This window comes from Megascapheus bottae, chromosome 24 (genome assembly GCF_031878675.1).
Source record: "Megascapheus bottae isolate mThoBot1 chromosome 24, mThoBot2.hap1, whole genome shotgun sequence".
Taxonomy (NCBI): Eukaryota; Metazoa; Chordata; class Mammalia; order Rodentia; family Geomyidae; genus Megascapheus; species Megascapheus bottae.
The window spans coordinates 4,135,663-4,150,206 of record NC_143532.1 but is presented as its reverse complement, the minus strand read 5'-3'; the positions used below and the strand labels follow the sequence as shown (position 1 = coordinate 4,150,206).

The 14,544-nt window shown below is 46.7% G+C and overlaps 1 long non-coding RNA gene across 1 annotated transcript; it reads right to left on the bottom strand.

Moving 5' to 3' along the window:
- Positions 1-12,714: 12,714 nt before the first annotated feature.
- Positions 12,715-14,317, bottom strand: LOC150046817 (uncharacterized). The gene is made up of 2 exons (XR_016539522.1): positions 14,186-14,317; positions 12,715-13,800 (listed from the first exon to the last, which is right to left on the bottom strand). It is a non-coding gene; the product is annotated as an uncharacterized LOC150046817 (long non-coding RNA).
- Positions 14,318-14,544: the final 227 nt, after the last annotated feature.

Genomic DNA, 14,544 nt, shown 5'->3' with positions numbered 1-14,544 from the left:
TTGGGTGTGGAGTTACAGCTTTCTCAGCTGTTCTGCCCTCTCTGTTAGTAAGTTATGTGGTCAGGAAGGCAGGCTGCTTTGTGGTCATTCCATGCAAGACACAGCGTAATAGAAGAGAATAAAAACTTTCAAGTCTGTCCAGACCTTCTTTGATTTTTACATGGCTTCGTCCTCTGAAGTTCTAAGGTAGTAAAGGAGCTGCAGAACTTGATGTGTCTGATGGGTCTGTAGCCAGCACAGTGCTCTACTGTGTGAGTTCTCCCTCTTCAAGAGGAATGACTGTGTTGGGTATCGACCTGATGAGCCATGGCCCAGATGTCAGAAGCAAGGATTGAGGACTTCAGCCTAAGCTGTCTTGAAGACGTTTTGCCTGCTCCCAGAAGCCAGAGAAGTGAGCCGCATCTGTCCCCGATAGGAAGGGACATTCTTCCTGCTGTAGGTGGGGCCAAGATGGTCCAGGCATGGGGAACAGAGGGAAGGAGATTGAGGGTCTCAGAGCAAGGTGGAAATGGAGGAGATTAGGAGCAGACCATGTGGGGTTCTGTTTGATTACTGGGACTCCTCCTCACACAGGTATCTGAGTCTCATCCTATAGTCTAGTAGGTGCCTGGAGCATGAGCTCAATAAGCTAAAGCAGACTGAATAATTCCTAGTCATAAGACCCATGTCATGGAATCGGGGCAGCCAAGGTTCGAGCTCTGACTCTACCTGTTCCTCTCCCTCACTGCCTGAGTCTGAATTCCATTTAGTCACTAGGAGAGTTTTGATTTCTTATCTCAGGGATGGGAAGTGAAGGAGACTACATGGGGCAAGGAGGGGAGAGATGGCCAGGATGACCTTGACTTTTGCCCTGCAACTACCATCAAACCATCTTTGCCTTCCACTAAAAATGTTAGATGTCTATCTGTTGTTGTTATTGTTTGTTTGTTTATTCCAGTATTGGGGCCTTGTAAGCACCTTTAGCCTTTTTGCTCAAGGATGGCACTCTACTACTTGAGTTACCCCTTCACTTCTGGCTTTTTGGTGATTAATTAGAGATAAGAGTCTCAGAGACTTTTCTGCCCGGTCTGGCTTCAAACTGTGATCCTCAGGCCTCCGCCTCCTGAGTAGCCAGGCTTACAAGCATCAGCCAACAGCACTAGTCTTACTTGTTTTATATTTGAAATTCTTAAGACAATTCTGTAAGCAACAATCCAGGAAACTTTAAAGAAAACATTATCCACTTTTCCCTAGTGACACTGAAAAACTGTAATGTATGACATCCAGGAGGATTTGATACTGATACCACCTACCAACCTTATTCAGCTTTCCCCTTGTACTTGCATTCACATTGAGTGTGTGTGTGTGTGTGTTTAGTCATAGACAATATGATGACTTGTATCAAATGGATAGGCATCTGTATTCACTGCTGATCAAGATATTGGGCCCCTCTAGTTGCATTCTTTTTTTCGTATATTTTTATTGTAATTAATAGAAGGGTTACATTATATTCACCAGATAGAAGGTGCATTCATTCACATACATGGATACCCTTTCTCATGTCTTGGTCCCCATTTCCCTCCCCGCCACCCCTTGCATTCTTATCTTTATGTGCAACTTCCTCTAACACCCTTGCATCCCTAATCTCTAGCAAGACCACTATAGATAGATAGATAGATAGATAGATAGATAGATAGATAGATAGATAGATAGATAGATATAGTTTCAGAAATGTTAGATAAATGGACTCACACCGTTAGCCTTTTAGGATCGACTCTTCTCATGTAGAAGAATTCTTTGGACATTGCCAAGTTGTATGTTGCTACTTTATCCTCAGTATCTCTACTACAGGTACTCAATAAATACTAGTTGAATGAATGAGTGAGTGATTTCTCTCCAGCAAGCAGATCCAATTGCTCAGTTCCTCAATGAGAGGTGGAAGGTTCACTGGAGACCTCATAGGAGCTGAATTCACAGAGAACTCAGTGACCCTCTATGAAGGGATTCCTCTGGTGTGTCCCTGAGCTTCCCTTTTCCTTCTCAGATGGCCCCCCCAGACCCTTCCATCAGCATTCCCACCTCTCTCTCAGTTTATAGTTAACAAAAACCTACACACAGAGTCCTCTGGGACTCTGTACCTCCAGCCTTGAGTAGCTGGATTGAGGGAGACATCAACTCTGATGGAGGCCTACAGCAACATGGTGGAAGCCTGCCTGTGGTGGTTGGAATTGAAGAGGACTGACAGATGTGGTGATCACCCACTCATTCTCTACCCTAAATATCTGAGGGCAGGGTGGATTGCCAGGTGCCTCCCCACCTCCTTTCTAAGCCAGTGTGGGTGCCAAACCGAACCCAGAACTACTTGTGAAAAAGGGTGCAGTACTGCAGGGAGGAAAACTGTCCGTGGTTTGTTTACCTTAAGATGACAGGTGGAATACCAGACAGATGAGGAATACTGGCAATCCCCAGTCTTGTTTTCTCAGTTTCAAAACTAGAAAGGTCACAGCTGACTGTTGGATTTGTCTAGGTCCTCAGTTCCATCCCATTTTTTATGTACACAGACAGTCCAGAGTGCTTAGCTCAATTCTGTGTAAGAGCTGTGATGTATGATCCTTTCTGGAAGGAGCGATAGCCCTGTCCATCTTCCCCTCTGAGCCTTCCTCATGTTTGTTGCTTGTGGAACCAGGAAGTTCTGTGGGGAAAATATCACTCTGGGTTTGTTTACAGCTTTGATTGCGCCATAGCAACTCAGGAGTGCACTGAGATCAGAGTCAGGTGCATGGTAGGTCCTCAAATCCTCCACGACTCTGTTTCCATCAGAGCTTGCGCTGATAGGATAAGCTATCAGATATGTGCTTGAGCAGATCGACACAGGGAAAAGCTAAATGCCCTGCGGTATTTCTTCACACCCTTCCATTTCCCCTGGACTGACGTTACTGGCACAGCACTTACTCCTTTACAAAGGCTACTTGCCCAGCCAAAGTACCTTTGATCTCTTCTTAAGGTGGCTAAAGATTGTTTGGGTGGTTTTTAAGGAGCCAAGTGCAGTTTTTCCTGTTGCAAAGCAGCATAGGTAGACTGGAAAGTTGTGCCCCTACTCCTCCATCAGCCGTGTTGAGAGGCGAGGCCTCCATGTTTCAGCCTCCTTCTGGAGGGTTAGAATCAGAGACCACATGCAGATTGACACAGGGCCACATCAAGGCGGCCTTCTTTGAGGTCACGCCCCAGTAAAAAGAGAGGATGTTTGCAGGGACACATAGATCAACAAGGAGGGATGTGGGGTACTGTGTCCTCTGGGAATGAGCAATGCTTCCTTCTTCCTGGTGATTCGGATAGGCTTCCTGGGGGCTGGACTGGCAGGACTGCCTGACTGGCTGCCAGGGGCTGCTCCTTGCAGGTGGAGGGTGAAGCTAAGGACAGGGACCTAAGTCAAACAAAGACACCCAGAGTCCCATCTCCCAAAGAATCCCGTGACATCTCTCTGGTGGGGTTTTTCTGGTGTGGTATTTTGCCCAGTGTATAGTCTACAAATAAGTAATTGGTTTATCACACACCCATTGGCTTGTAGCTTAAAGTCTACCTTTAAAACTCTGGATATCGTGGGGCTAGGAGTTTGGCCTAGTGGTAGAGTGCTTGCCTAGCATGCACGAAGACCCGGGTTCGATTCCTTGGTACCACATACTTAGAAAAAGCCAGAAGTGGTGCTGAGGCTCAAGTGGTAGAGTTCTAGCCTTGAGAAAAATCCAAGGACACTGCTCAGGCCCTGAGCTTAAGCCCAGGACTGGCAAAAAAAAAAAAAAAAAAAAAAAGAACTCTGGATATCGTGCACTTTCCCCTCATTAAATTCTTTTAGTGGGTATGTTTGTACACTGGCCTACTGTGGGACATTCAGGTTCTTTCCCATTTTTGGCCATTATAATAATGCCCAGATAAGTCACTGTGGGCATGAAAATCTTGAGTTCATCCCTTGCCACATATGCAAGTGATTTATTTCCTTTCTTCCGTCTTTCCTTCCTTCCTATGTTTCTCTCTTTCTTTCCTTCTTCCTTTTTTTGTCAGTCATGGGACTTGAACTCGGGGACTAAGTCCTTGAGCTCTTTCTCAAGACTGGTGCTCTACCACTTTGAGCCACAGCACCACTTCCAGGTTTTTAGTGTCTCATAGACTTTCCTGCCTAGGTTGGCTTCAAACTGTGATCCTCAGATCTCGCCCTCCTGAATAGCTAGGATTGTAGGCATGAGCCACCAGCACCCATCCAGATAATTGATTTTCTTTGGTAAATTCTTCAATCTGGATTTTCTAACCTAAGCCAGGTGTGGTGGCTCACGCTTGTAGTCCGAGCTACTCAGGAGGCTGAGATCTGAGACTCGCAGTTCAAAGCCAGCCGGGGTCTCACTAAAATCCGTGAGACTCTTATCTCCAATTAACCACTAGTAAATCAGAAGTGGTGCAATGGCTCCAGGGGTAGGGCAGTAGCCTTGAGCTGAAGAGCTCAAGGACAGCAAGGACAGGGGAGTTCAATACCCACCGACAAAAAAAAAGCCGTGGGGCAGTAAGCTTGTTTAGTTGATACTCTACACTTGAGCAACACCGCCAGTCCTGCTTTTTGGTGCCAGTTCTGGAGCTTGGACTTTGGGCTTAGCCGTTGCCTGTGGGGTTTTTATTTTTTTTTTATGTGTTTTCCTTTAGGATAGTGCTGTACAACTTGACCTATGGCTTCACTTATGGCTTTTTGGTGGTTCACTGTGCTTCATGGAATTTTGTGCCTGGGCTGGCTTCAGATTACAATTTTCAGATTTTAGCTACTCAGGGTAGCTAGAATGAGCCTCCAGCCCTGATTTTACTGCTTATTTTGGAGAGTCTAACAAACTTTTCTGTCTTGAGTTGGCCTTGAGTCACCATCTTCTAGATCTCAAGCCTCCTAACTAAGGATCCCTTTGCTACTTTGTAACTGGAGCAATTGTTGATGAACTACTATCGCACATTGTGGGTGTAAGTCCCTTGTCACATTGGTGATTTTTCAAATCACCAAAGAGGGTAACTTTTTAAAATTCACATGCATGAAGATGGTCTCCTGTGCTTTGGGTATTAACAAAATCACTGTTGACTTCATGGTCAAAAAGAATCATTTCTATTCCTTCTCAGGATTTTACAGATTTGGTTAGGTGAGTTAATTTTTTTAATATTTGCAAAAACTTCATTTCACTTTTAAATGGTTTTAGAATTTCAGCTATTATTAAGTAGCAAATTATCAAATGTAAATGTACTTATTTAATACAAAGCTTTCCAATATAAACATTGTATCTTATTTCCACATAAACATAATTTGTAATTTTTATTTGGTGGTAAGGCACGTCCATTTTAATGACTGGAAAGTATAATTTGAAGACTTTGGAAAATGTAGATCGCTATGATTAATTTGAAGATCATCTTTCTTCCATAATCTTTTATAAAACCTATCGAATGGGGGCCAGGAGTTTGGCCTAGTGGTTAAAGTGCTTGCCTAGCATGCACGAAGACCCGGGTTCGATTCCTTGGTACCACATACATAGAAAAAAGCCGGAAGTGGTGCTGAGACTCAAGTGGTAGAGCTCTAGCCTTGAGAAAGTCCAAGGACAGTGCTCAGGCCCTGAACTCAAGCCCAGGACTGGAAAAAAAAAACTATTGAATCTTTCCAGAAGAATGGAGCCAAGTGAGTTAATTTTTGTGCATAATGTGAGGTAGGGATTTTATTTCCTTTGCATCTGAGTATCTAGTTGTCCAAATCTAGAAGTCAAATTTGGAGTTGACAAATCCTTCAGGTAGAAGATCAGGTAGGAGTCTGTCATTCCCTCAGAGATGTTTCATTCATCTACACAAAGCAACTGCAGGCTAACTCTCCTCTGGTCCCAGCAAAGCCTTGGTTCTGACTACAGTTGTACTTCCCACAGCTTCCTATAATGGATATTCTAGCAACTTCCTGTCTGCATTCCCCAGGTCCTGGGCATGGTCTTGTCTGTCCAGAATGTCTGTGCTCGATTCAGATACACATCCTCTGGGATTTACCTGTGTTTCCTCTGGGTAAGTACATTTGCTGGGTTCCAACAGTAGAGATAGCTGAGTTCTCTATGGCTCCCACATCCTTGCCCCTACTGCAGGTGAGATGGCTGCTTGGTGACTCTAGGAGTGGGGTATCTGAGGTCCCCTTGGTGTTCTTCCATCTGTCATTTGGTTCAGGCAGACAAGGGGCCCCAGACTAGTGGAGGGTTCCTTGTCTTGCCATGGGAATTCCTGTGGGAGGGACAGCAATGTGCACGTTGTTTGTACATCTTCCCAGGTCAGGGCTGAGCTTCTTAGAGAAACAAACAACAATAATAAGCGCTTGACCACACTGACAAGTTGCACCGATGGCTTGTGACCCCAGCCAGGCAGAAGCATTGTGGAAGCAAAGTGTCCTGCTGCTGCTGCTCACACAAAAGATCAACACGTGATAATGCCTTAAAACAACCTAGATCAATTCTCTCCGAGCCGTAAAAGACCAGGAATCCATGGCTGCCCTGGACGGTGGCTCATGGCTTCAGTTTTCTTCACAGGTGAAATCAAGACAGTACCAGTTCCTCTGATTTTAGAGTACAAGATTTTATTTTTTTGATTTGAGGGAACAAAATGCTTTTTTTTTTTTTTTTTTAGCTCTGTGGTGACAGATCATCTGGCTGGCTGTCCCATCTATTCATTTGAAATCCATAAACATTTCTCTTCACAGTTACCATCTATGTCACGCACACACACACACACACACACACACACACACACACACACAAAACTAACCCTCACACACGAAAAAAATCATGAATACACACAGGTCACTGATAGAAGTCATACAGCACCGAGTGGTGGAAAAAGCTTGAATTAAAAGTCCAGCTGTGGGTCGTGTCAATGGCAGTATTTGCCAATATCACCAGCATGCCCTGGTTAAGGACAAGGAAGGGGGCACAGAGGTACTGACAGAGCCTACCATAAAATGCATATACTTGTTGTAGCATAGACCATGCTGTTCTGTACTTGTTTTTCTGCATTATTTGTTTTTACTAGTGTATATTTTGTGCAAAGGGGTTTCAGTGATATCTCCATCCATGAATAAACTTAAATAAAATTTACCACCTCCATGAGCTTATCCCCTTCCTCATGTTTATTTTCATATTAAAACTATTTCCCCAGCAGTCTTGATGTCTTGGGAAAGGGCGTACCTACTTCACACCCCATCTGATCCAAATCAGTTGTTTGTCATTTATGCTTGAGCCTTGTGTCGGGTTGGTTTGAGAAGCTCCTAGAGACAAGATTTGAATCTGATCCTTTCTTTCTCCCTCCCACAGCCTAGCCCAGTGCCTGGCATGAAATCCTCAGATAATGAACTTGCATGGGTGAACGTGGCAATAACTTGTTGACTTCCCGTTTCCCTGGGTCACGTGCCAGGAGAGATCTGATGCCTCTATGTGCTCTCTTCTCTCCAGAAATTTACAATAGAGCTGGAGAGGCCAAGCTTCCAGGATCTTCTGAAGACCCCTAGAACACACCATTACTTTAAAAAGTTTGGATGGTGTTTAGGCCATAGCAGAAGCAGCAGGTCAGTAGACACCCAAGCAAAAGCTTCATTAAATAGGACAAATTTTGTGAAAAGTGACAACCAGTTCCTCTGGAAAGGCAGCATTGTCAGTTAAAGAGCACGCCTTAGAGCCACCAAGTACAAATTATTGATGTTGAAACCACCATGTCCCAAGTGGGAACGGTTGAAAACAGTCCCCTGCCCAGATGTTATCTTCCTGCCAGCTCTCGGTCTCTGATTAATTGAACTTGGAGGGTCACATTCAGAACTTCGGCAGGCCAAAGAAACCCATGCTTGTTTCAGACACCCATGCATAGGTTCTGGGTCTCTCAGGTTCAAACATTCACCAAATATTATCCAAGGTCACTGTGTGGATGACAAGGATGCACAGAAAGAGGTCACCAACAAGGACCCCAAATCCTGCCTCCTCCACATGTTCGCTGAAGACATTGGCCAGGACATCACGCACAGACCGTACTGAGCCTGAGTCTTTCAGACTGTAGTGTGGAGAGCCTGGCATCGACCTTGTAGGTGGCCTCAAGAGCTCCACAAATGGGCCATTAGCGGAAACAGTCCAGAGACACTAGGGCAACGACCCTCATATGTCAAGAGACTTGACATACTGGTCAGAGGCTGGTGAAATGCCTGATGTCAAGAAGGAACTGTCATCAGCAAGACAGGACTGTGATTTTTCAAGGTACAGTTTACTGACCACTTACCACATGCTACACCTGCACTGAGCAACTATGCCTACATCCTTCCATCCATTCACACACACGAGGCAGCAGGGAGCTGGAGTGAAGTAATGCCTCCAGAGATGCTGAAAGCTCAAAAGATTTGCTTAATGTGCCAGGGTCAGAGAGCTGGGAAGTGGCAGAAGCAGGATTTGAACTCCACAGTTGGGTTCCAGCAAGACAGAAAGAAACCACGTGTTTGGGGCTCTGCAGAGGTGACTGACAGATGGGAAGTGTTCAGGTGCCAAAGCCGTGGGAGAAGGAGGCACACAGGTACCTGTCAAGGTGGCTCCTTCTGTTCAAGGGTGTGGGTGGGCCACTGTGGGAGATTGGCAGAGGTCTGGATGATGAGGTGAAAGGAGGCCCAGGCGGAACTTGGGCTTCTACCTAAAGGAAATGGGCACCCAAGGAGGTGGTTAAAGATGGGGTCATTGATGCGCAGAGAATGTAGTCTTCCTGCCTCTGTGCAGAGATTATCCTGGGCAGACTATTTGAGCAAGCAGGCAACATCATCTTTTCCAACTAAATTACTACTTTCTAGATAGCGTTTATCTTCAAGCCCACTTCTTCCCTTGTAGCGAATGAGCTCCTTCAATCGAATGCTCGCCTTAATTGCTTGTGGTCTCCCACAAGCGCCCGGCATCTGGTAGCTGCTGAAAGTTGTTGTTCCATGAATGAATGATGAACCATTCATATTTAGAGGTCTTTGAAAAAGGGAATATTGAGCTGGGTTTAAGAAAATGTTATACATCTGAGAGGGGTAACAGACCTAAGTGTGCAAGGGAAAGGGGAAAAAAAAAACACTTCTAGGAGAAAACACAGGAAGCTGTCTTGTTCTCAAGGGTTTTTTAAACAATACAAACATACAAGACACAAAAGGCAAAATATCAATAAATTGAATTTCAGTAAAATGTCTGTTCATCAAAGACAGCGCTTGCAAAACAAAAAGATAAGCCACAGGCGGGAAGAAAATGATCTTTAAAAAATGGGGCCAGGAGTTTGGCCTAGTGGTAGAGTGCTTGCCTAGCATGCACAAAGACCTGGGTTCGATTCCTTGGTACCACATACTTAGAAAAAGCCGGAAGTGGTGCTGAGGCTCAAGTGATAGAGTTCTAGCCTTGAGAAAAATCCAAGGACAGTGCTCAGGCCCTGAGCTCAAGCCCAGGACTGGCAAAAAAAAATGTTGGTTTTTAAGAATTACTTTTAAAAATACATATGTATACTAAAGAAGTCCTGGGAGTTAACTTTAAAATATTATCTAAACGAGATGGGGGCAGATAATTCTGGCATTGGACCCATTTAAAAACAGCTCAACTCTGCCCAGAGTTATTAGTTTAAGGTTTGAACACTTCAAGTCCTTCAACTCACTCTTCATAATTCAGATTCTTCCAAGTCAGTTCCACCATGGTTAGGCCACTAGAGCTGGGAAAGCTCAGGAAACAAATTGCTCATTCAAGTCATTCAATGTTTATTGAACACATACTATTATTCCAAGCATCCTCCTAAGGTCTAGCAATACACAGAAAAGTAAATCCTGTGATGCTGCATGAAAACCTGTGCTGTCATCCGAGGAGACAGGTAATACACAAAGGTATATAATTTTAGGTAGTAATTAAATGCAATGAAGAAAAATGAAGCAGATTGAAGGGAGGCATTGTCTAGGAGTTTGCTACATGAACCCTCATTTAAGTAGAGTGAAAGCAAGTTATGAGAATGGGAATAGACTCCCAGACTGAGAATTCACCAGTGCAAAGGCCCTGAGCTTGGGCATGCACTAGGGCTGCTCAAGGAAGAACAGAGGTGGCACCCAGTTTGGTTGCATGCTGAGGGGAACACAGAATGGATAGGGGTAGTACCAACTTTCACAAAGCTTCCTTGCAGTATCATTCGTGCCCTGGTTGCGGTGAACTTTTTCCAAGTGCCGTGAGGAGCACTGACTCAACCCTCAAGCCTTAGAAATTCTGAGACGTTCTCTGCCTGACTCAGCGCTTTGGAAGAGCTTACATTTTTCGGAAAGAAAAGAGCTATATATAGATTTGGACAAATGACAGAGCTAACCAATAAAATGTCTGCAGACTACCTTAAAATGAGTTAGAAGAGACTGTCTCAACCAAAATGATTGTTTATGAAAAGTCAAGGTGGTATCATGAAAAAGCTTACAGGGCTGGATGGCAGAAGGCCTCAGTTTGTTCTGTCCCTTCAAGGTCATGTCTGTGACCTTCACACAGCCTTTTGCTCATTGCATGTCCCCTTCCATTTTGTCTGCACAAAGGTGAACCCGTTAGATTACATCTTCCTGAAACACTTCCCAACGGCTTTTCTTTTTGCATTACAGTATTTGATGTAATAGAACTCTCCAACAGCTTTACTTTTAAACCTAAAAGCACACACTTTCAGGGATATACTTCTCTTGAGGACTCCTTTTTCGAAGCCAAGGAAAGCTGTTTTCCCTCATGACCAATGGAAATGGGTTTCATGCCCTTCTTTGTTGATAGCACTGGGGTTTGAACTCAGGGCCTCACGCTTGCTAGAAAGGCGCTTCACACCTTCAGCTCTTCTTTTATTTTTCCTAGTGGTAGGGATGATGGGGCTGGAGCAGGGCTCCTGGGGCCCAATCTCCAGTATTCCCTCCCCCCACCCCCACCCACCCACACAACAGACACATAATTATGGCAGAAACTGCAAATGGAGGAAAAATGCAACAAATACAAAGCCTCTGAGAGCACAGCTGTCAGCATCATGGTGCCGGTCTCGAGGCTCAGACAGCAAGTGCTGAAGCATATTTGTTGTAATGGATGACGGCCATTTCCCTCCGTGACAGGTCCTCTGTGGTCTCCAGACCGGTGAGCTTCCCAATCAGCAAGCATCGTGTTGTCATCGGAGACTGAAACTGGCAGGCTGCTATCGGATCTCTACGGACCTGTTTCACAATGGCCCCAATGATATCTGATATCCACGGAATGTCGGGAAACAATAACATCATACCCACCGCACTGTCAGTCATAAATAATGCCAAGGGCAGTTCAGTGTGAGCAAGGTTTGAGGACGGCTGCAAAGCAGCTGGACCACGAATGGCTCCCGCTGGGCAGCTCCTCCCACTCCAGAGCCCTCTTTCTGCCCCATCGCACCCAAACTCAAACAGACACTTTGTCCTGGCAACCAAGCATCCCTTGGCTTGCTTTCTCCACAGACCTAACAGGGTCTTCCGATTACTTCTGAGAACATAAGGGAAAGCCAGATCCTGTCTGCAGAGTGATGCCACTTTTCTTCTATATGGGATTAGTTGCTAATGTTGGATACATAGCAATAGTCATTTACAACATCATCAGATCAGCCCAGCTGGATCCTTACCCCACACAGGGGTGGAGGGGCACCCGTCTCTCAGCTCCCCCTACATCCCATTAGATTTGCACAAAGCATTTAGGGCACATTTTATGCACCAGGCACTGCACAAGCCCCTGCGAACCTGGCTGGCTGCAATGCAGCTCTCACCGGACAGGAGCTCTCAGTACAGCAGAGATTTACAAACCACTAAGTTCCCGTGCAGTATAGACACGATTTCCCACTCTGCTCGGGGAAGGTCCTGTTTGAGCTAGGTTTCAAAGGTTCACCAGGTAGTTGGAGTGGTGGGGAAATACCAGAAACGGGGAGGTGATGTTAAAAGTGTCCTGTGGCTGGCCACTGGTGGCTCATGCTTGTAATCCTTGCTACTTGGGAAGCAGAGATTTGATGATCCTGTTTTTGAAGCGAGCCTGGGCAGGAAAGTCTGTGAAACTGTTATATCCAATTAACCACCCAAAAAAGCCAGAAGTGAACTGGGCCTGGGTGGCTCACACCTTAATTCTAGCTACTTGGAAGAATGAGATCTGAGGATTGTGGTTCAAAGCCAGCCAGGCAGGAAAGTTCCTAAGACTCTTATCTCCAACAAACTACTACGCCGGAAGTGGTGCTGTGGGTAAAATTGGTAGAGTGCTAGCATTGAGCAAAAAGAGCCCAGGGACAGCACCCAGGTCCTGAGTTCAAGCTCTAGGGCTGGCATGCATCACACATACACACTGTCCTGTGCCACAGAGGAGCCTCTCCAGCCATTAACTTCCTTCCTCCTGACACTGCCTATGAGCCCAGGTCATCTCATTCCTCCCTTCCATCAGAACAACAGAAGAGGATGGGCCTTGCTCACTCCACTCACTTCCAGTAGCTAAGGTGATCTCCTGTTTGGGGTTAATTGGTTTACCTGCCCATGATGTTGTTAGGGGAGCTCCATAATTCATAGTTGGAGCATCTGACATTTGAAGAGTAGAGGAGCATTCCAAGCAATTAATAAGTACACAGACCTACTTATGTAATATAGATATAAATATGAACCATTTTTTACTTCTCAGCACAACTTAAAAAAAAACAAAGACACCAATTAGAGAATACAAGACCAAAAACATTTATCAAGTGCTTGGTATTCACACTTTTTCAGCCCTTCCGTGGTACGCCTGGGTGTCAGTCCTACCTACTGGGCAATCCTGCAGGATCTGGAGCTCATTCAGGTCATGACTTGTCACAGCTATGTCAAGGTATAGCAACTTGGAGACATGAGCATGGCTGCACCAAGGACGCAGGGCAGTGATCATGGAGACGGAGCCCACAATGTATCTTTGCTTTTACTTTTTATTTTTACCCCCCCCTTTTTTTTTGTCAATTATGGGACCTGAACTCTGGGCCTGGATGCTGTCTCTAAGCTCTTCAGCTCAAGGCCACTGCCCTACCCCTTGAGCCACAGCACCACTTCCAGTTTTCTGGTGGTTAATTTGGAAATAAGACTCTCCCAGACTCTGGTGCCTCGGCTGGCTTTGAACCTCGATCCTCAGTTCTCAGCCTCCTGAGTAGCTAGGATTACAGGTGTGAGCCACAGTGCCCAGCAACTTTTTTTTTTTTTTTTTGCATGTTGCCGGGCCACTTCTGACTTCACTTGCTTCCTAGCCCTTCGTTTCTGAAGCAAACTCTAGACACTTTTATTATTACACATATAAATTCCAGAGTGTGCATGAAGAAGGAACTGGATATGTGTGGGTCTCCCACTAATTACTTCCTCATCCACACACCTCCACCTCACCTTGTGGTCTGAAACTAGTCATAGCCATAGTCCCACCAATGACTCCAAAGCCTTAGTTGGCTGCGAATCATTGGAGTTTTTTGTTGTTGTTTTTTTTTCAGTTAACTGAGAAGAGTGGAGTGGCTCCAGTGAAACTCCTTCCTGCCTTGTATGGCATGCTGGCACGGACCTTCTGATCCTCAAAACACTGGCAACCTCTGTAGGCTTGAGTACCCAGGATTCTCCAAAACACTAACTATATTCTACCTGCTGGTTTGTTCCTAAGTATCAGGCCATCCCGCAAGCTGAGCCCACCCAGGCCACTTCCTGTGGCAGTCTCGGTCTTCTTGGGCTGCGAACCTTGGTCTCATCTCAACGTCTGGCCTAGGAAGGCGCCCACTTGCAGCATTTTCTGTCTGTCCCTGGAAAGAAAGAAACGGACATTTACGCAGGACGCGCGGGGACGGCCAGTCCTCTGCAGTCCCCTCGTCGTGGTCACAGGGCCTTTTGTTTATTCCTTTGTTGTGCGCTGGCTCCCTCACTTCAATTCTGAGCCTGGCCTCGGGCCTTCTCCTCCCGAGGCTGGCGCTCCGCCACCTGAGCAACGGCTCCACGGCTTGCTTTTTGGCTGTTGAGTGAAGATAAGGGCCTCGCAGGCTTTCCTGACCCAGCTGACTCAGAAGCGGGGTCCTCAGGCCTCGGCCTGAGCCGCCAGGGCCCGGCTGCCATGCTGTCCCTTTCACAGCGTCTCCTCCACCCGCCTCCGCCCTCCCGCCGCGCCCACCACCACCCTGCGCGGCGCCTGACCCGCTCTGCCTGCGGCGCGCACACGAGGGCTGAGAATCAGCTTCAAACTCGCGGCCCGGAAGCGGCGGGAGGCCTCCGAGCCGGGTCCGCCGCGTCGCGTCCCTCCGGCGGCCCGGCCGCTCCCCCCGGCCGCGGGCGGAGGAAGGCAGCTTCTGATTGGCTGACCTAGCGAGAGGGCGTGGCCTAAGAGCGGCGGAGGCGTCGCGGAGAAAAGACGTCACGCGGCTGGCTCCTTAAAGGTGCCGAGCCGGCTCTGCGTGGATGGCGCAGGCGCGTTTCGGGAGCTCTCGCCTCAGCTCCGAACCCGGAGAGCCAGCCGGGCGGGCGGGCGGGCGGGCGGGGCGCGCGGAGGGAAGGCG